Genomic DNA, 6510 nt, shown 5'->3' with positions numbered 1-6510 from the left:
ACCACCACACCTGGCAGTGCGTTCCTGGCCCCACCACACTATGTAAAAAAAACCCTGCCTCACACATCTCCATTAATATTTCCCCCTTTCACCTTACAGCTATGCCCACTAGTGGTGGACGTTTCCACCCTGGCAAAAAGATTCCAATCGTCTATCCTATCTATACCTCTCATAATTTTATATACTTCTATTAAGTCTCCGCTCAACCTTCGACGTTTTGCAAGTTTATCTAATCTCTTCTTGTACCTGAAACCCTCTAAATCAGGCAGCATTTTGGCAAATCTCTGCACCCTCTCAAAGCCTTCACATCCTTCCTATAATGGGGTAACCAGAGCTGCAGGCAATACTCCGAATGCAGCCTAACCAAAATCTTAGAGCTGCATCATGACTTCCTAACTTTTACACTCAATAACCTTAACAATGAGGGCAAGCATACCATACACCTTCTTTACCACCCTACCTACTTGTGCTGCCACTTTCAGTGAGCTATGAACTTGGACTCCAAGATCCTTCTGCACGTTAAAGGCCTTGCCAGTAACTGCATACTCTCATCATATATTCAACCCACCAAAGTGCATCACCTCACACTTGCTCTGATTAAACTAGAATTATAGCCAGCTTTTGCCTCGTAGCTTCCTGTTGACCGTGTATTTGGGAATGCTTGATTTTGCTAGATCTTTCAGACCATAAGGAAGAAGGTATCTTCATCCTAAAAGCTCTAAGCTGGGATATGCTATGATTCTTTTTTTGCTAGATCTTTCAGACCATTAGAAATAAGGTATCTTCATCCTAAAAGCTCTAAGCTGGGATACGCTATGATTCCTTTTTTTTAAATTTATGAGCCCAGAGGCATGTATATCAGAGACAAAGCATTCTTAGACCCCGTTCCAAAAGTTATATGAAGGATATGATAGCATTGTCATTATGGTGCTTGTATTCAAAGACATACTATTGATGTAAAATGTGTTTGAAATCAACCATGGTGACTGGGGAATGTAAGTTCAATCAATTAAATACATTAATGGATTATCATAAAAACTCAATTGGTTCAGGGAAAGAAGTCTGCCTGAATGTCTGTCCTTTATGTATTTCCAGGTCCATGAATATTAAAAAGCAGTGTGACTAGGCTTATGTAGAAAAAACACTAGATCTGTTGTAGAAGCAATAATCTGGGTTACTTTTGAAGCAGATATAATTGTACCATGGTCAAATTGTCGATGTTTCATGATATATATTGGTCCTCGCTAAAGTGTGGGTTTCCTGTAACTATATTGGTTCCATTTATATTTAAAGATTAAGACCAAAAATAAATGTGGAGGGAGCAACTTTTATTTTTGTTTTTTTTTTAACATGAGTTATTTCAAATGTTGAAAAAAAATGTTTATCTGCTTTGTGGGCTGTACTAAACTTTCTTGGTACTTCATGGTCTTCATTTTAATCACATTAAAACTTGAAAACCTTCCTCGATTGCTTTTAGCAAGCTCCGTCTGATGTGTATTGAGTGATGATATTAAACTTTTAATTTTCAATATTTAAAGAGGTGATCAATTTCGGCAAATTTCCCAAGCACTAATTTATGGCTGCCTGGATGTTGTAGGTGAATTGCACATAGAACTGACAGATTTTCCCTGCATAAATCCTGCCAAGTTTTGGATTCCCACACGTAAATATGGAATTTTGCGCTTATGGACTATTCTTTCTTAGTCATGTGGTGATAGACTCCTCGATAAAGTGCAAAGTAGTAGCCAGTCTGGAGAATCTGCAAAAGGAACCTGCACTGTGACAATATGAATGATATTTTGAATTATACCCAATTTTTGTATGTCCGAGCTAGACACAAATTGCTGGAGTAACTCCAGTAATGCCAGGCATGTTGCAAATCTCTGGGGAGATTTGGGTCGAGACCCTTCTTCAGATTGAGCTTCAGGGCTATACAGCACTTCACTGACAAATTTACTCCCCCCCTCGACCGATACAAGCATGTGGCTCACACTTTGGTGAGGATCCTTTAAGTATTGCCACTTTACACATCTATATAGCTATAAAAGTGTTGTCTTGTATGTGTGCACGTTGTATGTATGTTTTGTATCTTTCTCAAAACGCCATGCACTAGCACTTACATTTTTACATAGTCTAACTCACATTTTTCCTGACCACACCCTGCTCAGCTTCACCTAGGATTTCATCCTATATTTCTCAAGTTATTCACAATTAAAGTTTTTTTTCAAAGCCAAAAAAACGCTTCTCACAGAGAGCCTTTTTCCAGCAGCTTCCAGTGATTATGTCACAATACCACTCACAATGCACCAATCACAATGGGCTCTCAAGCTGCCGAGTGCCACGCCCCCTTCCCCCTCCCCCCCACGGGTTATTCACACCTGCTGCCCCCTCCCCTTCGGGTTATTTACACCCCAGCCTCATCCCCCCAGGCTTATTCACAGCCCCCCTCGGGTTATTCACAACCCCCGCCCCTCCTCCCCTCATGATTAAAGTTTTAAAGCCAAAATCACCTTTTAAAACACCAGCTTGCAGTGACATCACAATGCCTCCTCCCCAACGGTAGAGTGAAACAGAATATTCCACCACCTTCCAGTGATGTCAGCGGGAGGGCCTCATTTCAAAAACTGTTTCATCAGCTCCTCAATGATCACTTCTGCGCTGCTTGAGGTTGACTCAACATTGACTTCTGGAACACTTGATTCTGACTGCTTTATTTTTGCCATCTTTAAAGATAAGATTTATTTTAAAACACCTCATGGTTTAAAAAAAAGATTAACCATGCCTTTATTCACTTTCTCAGCCCCGCTTGGTCGGCTCAGCCCGCGCGCCTCCCCCCCATGCGTTCCGTTTGAATCTTTCCACCCTCACCTTAAAATTATGTCCTCTGGTTCTCGACCTTAAACCTACGTCCCCTGGTTCAAAAATCTAGTCAAAAACAAAATATACTAACATTCACCCTCTTAATATACCTCACCTCACATCCACATCACCGAGAAACATACAGGACATACCAAGGGTGGGCTTTCTGTCCATTAATATATTATAGGACAGCAGGCTATATTATTTTAATCTGCCCTCTATGCATTAAACCACAAAATTTGTTTTGTTTAGTTTAGACAAAGATCTTAGAGTGGAGCAAGATGGTTCACTCCGCGTAGTAGCTGATGGGTAATCTTCAGCGACATTCCCGTAACCGGCTTCTGTCATGGCGGCATCATCTGCAAGCGGAGCATACTGCTCCGTTATAATTGCAGGGTTCTTCGTAAATGCAGCAGTTGCACACTTTAATTATTTTTTTAAATGTATAAGCGCTCTTAACAATAGTGAAAAAGACTGCAGTAATTAAAACTATCGGAATTACTTTGGAGGCACCTTTGCAATTCACCTCCTGTACATTACATACCCCCCCCAAATATTTTATCTGGGGTTTTGGACTGAGCTAATCTTGCAGAGGGTTGACGGATTTTCCTTCCTAAAGGATTACCTGCGACCCTAACAAAACCTCAAATCCACTGAACGCTGGATCAGACATAACTCAGGGCAGTTCTTCGATCTTCACGATGATATATCTTAAATTCAAGGATAGACACGAAAAGCTGGAGTAACTCAGCGGGTAAGAAGAAGGGTCTCGACCCGAAACGTCGCCTGTTCCTTTTCTCCAGAGATGCTGTCTGACCCGCTGAGTTGCTCCAGCTTTTTGTGTCTAACTTCTGTTTAAACCAGCATCTGTAGTTCCTTCCTACACCTTAATGCCAATATGTTTCCAAATTTATTGAGTGCAATATTATCTATTCCCATTTTTGGTATCAAAGCTTCTCAGCATGTGATTACCAAATTGCAGACAATTTTGCCAAATTTCAGGCTACCGTCGTGTTGTGAACTTATGACTGTACTCTATACCTGTCCGATCCATGTACCTGTCTAAATGTTTCTTAAACGTTACGATAAAATGTACGTATGTCACACACACACACACACACAAACCCTTGGAAAGAAAGAAAAAGGTTGCTCAACAAATAATTAGAGACCACAAGAAAGAAACAAGAGAATATATATGTACGTATATGTCACACACACACACACACATATATATATATCATATATATAATGAATATATATGTGTTTATATAATAAAGAAACGAGAAAAATATATGTGTGTGTGATATAATTATATGCATCTATGACATTTATATATGTGTGTATCACACATGGAAACACAAAAAGAAAGAAAGAAAGAAAGAAAAAGGTTGCTCAACAAATAATTAGAGACCACAAGAAAGAAACAAGAGAATATATATGTACGTATATGTCACACACACACACACACATATATATATATCATATATATAATGAATATATATGTGTTTATATAATAAAGAAACGAGAAAAATATATGTGCGTGTGATATAATTATATGCATCTATCACATTTATATATGTGTGTATCACACATGGAAACACAACTGTGGCAGATGAGGACACACTGATTGATGTCTGTGATTGTAAATTAATTTATCTGTACTTCCAGGCGTTTTCCAGTCACCAGGCTTGCAAAATTGTCAGCTTCCAGAAATAAGAAGACCGTGGCCTTCCCTAATTAAAATCTTTACACAATAACCTTGTATTTAGGTTTTTGTGACATTGTGCAAATGTAAAATCATCTGTCTCTGGGAACACGGTGGGGCATTTCTAAATTCTGTAACTTTTGATATTTATTTTAAATTATTTGTGCCTGCGTTTCAATATCCCAATGGAGTAATCTGCAAACATAGTCTGCATGTATAACCATATAACCATATAACAATTACAGCACAGAAACAGGCCATCTCGGCCTTTCATGTCCCTGGTCCCATCTACCTGCACTCAGACCATAACCCTCCATTCCTTTCCCATCCATATACCTATCCAATTTATTTTTAAATGATAAAATCGAACCTGCCTCCACCACTTCCACTGGAATATAACCATATAACAATTACAGCACGGAAACAGGCCATCTTGGCCTTTCATGTGTAGGAAGGAACTACAGATGTTGGTTTACATCGAAGAGGGTGGTCCCAGCAATGGCTACCTTGCTAACAGTCTGTCCCTTCCTTCATTTGTTGTTTATTTGTATGTGTTAAATGTATGTTGTTTGTGTTGTTTAGCTTGTATTATGTAAGGGGTGGGTTGGGGGAAACTTTTTCTAATCTCTTATTTCGACGGGAATGCGATTTTTTTTTCCATACTGTATCTCCATCCGCACTGTGGCCTAACATTAAGGAGTTGGCAGCCTCTGCTTGAGACCGACTACAAGAGCTCCACCGCGGGTGCCTGCTGACTTAACGGACCTGCGGCCCGTCATCCCTTTGTCAGGGATCGACCTCTGAGCTCTACCGCGGGAGCTGCGGACTTTAACATCATGGAGCTCGCAGTCTCTGGTAAGAGACCGATATCGGGAACTCCAAGCCGCAGGAGCTTCGATCTCCCCGACGCGGAGGCTTCAATCGCCGGCTACGATCACCCTGATTGTGGATAGTTCAACTGCCCCAACCGCGGGAGAATAAAGATTAAGAACATTGGACTTTATTGCCTTCCATCACAGTGAGGAATGTGGCGAATCTGCTGTGGGGGATGCATACGTTAACTTTTATGTAGTTGTGTGTCTGGTTGCTTTTTATTTGTATGGCTGAATGGCAATTCGAATTTCACTGTACCTTAATTGGCATGTGACAATAAACTGACTCTGACCTTGACCTTATCTCTATTCCTAACTCCCCTCTGGCTCTCACTCTGAAGAAGGGTCTTGACCCAAAACGTCACCCATTCCTTCTATCCTGGGATTCTGCCTGTCCTGCTGAGTTACTCCAGCTTTTTGTGTCTATCTTCAGTGTAAACCAGCATCTGCAGTTCCTTCCGATGCCTTATCAGCATCATCAGGTTTAGTTTATTAGAGCCACATATACCGAGGTACAGTGAACAGCTTTTATTTGTGTGCTATCCAGTTAAAGAAAATATTTCGCATGAATATAATCAAGTAGTCCACAGTGCACAGATAAAGGAGAACGAGTACAACATTTAGTGCAAAGATATAACATTGCAGTCATGTTTTTTTTTTAAAGGAAATAAGATATTAATCATGCTTTAAATCATTTAATATATTCTGGTAGCAAGATAGTGAAGCTAACTGTGTAAGTCCATTGTTATGCTTCATGGCAAGTATTAGGTTTGATTCTGTGCATGAATCGTTTAAGACTAGGATGCCACAGTGGTGCAGCAGTAGAGTTGCTGCCTTAAAACGCTAGAGACCCAAGTTCGATCCTGATTTGGTGCTCTTTGTATGGAGTTTGCACGTTCTCCCTGTAACCGCATGGGTTTTCTCCGGATGCTCCAGTTACCTCCCACATTCCAAAGACAGGCGGATTCGTAGGTTAATCAGCCTCTGCTATTTGCCCCTAATGCATCGGATGTAACACTTGGTTCACCTATAACTGGTGTACGACTGACTGATGGTCGGTGTGGGCTCGGTGGG

This window comes from Leucoraja erinacea, chromosome 13 (genome assembly GCF_028641065.1).
Source record: "Leucoraja erinacea ecotype New England chromosome 13, Leri_hhj_1, whole genome shotgun sequence".
NCBI lineage: Eukaryota > Metazoa > Chordata > Chondrichthyes > Rajiformes > Rajidae > Leucoraja > Leucoraja erinaceus.
Note: the sequence above shows the minus strand (reverse complement) of the source record.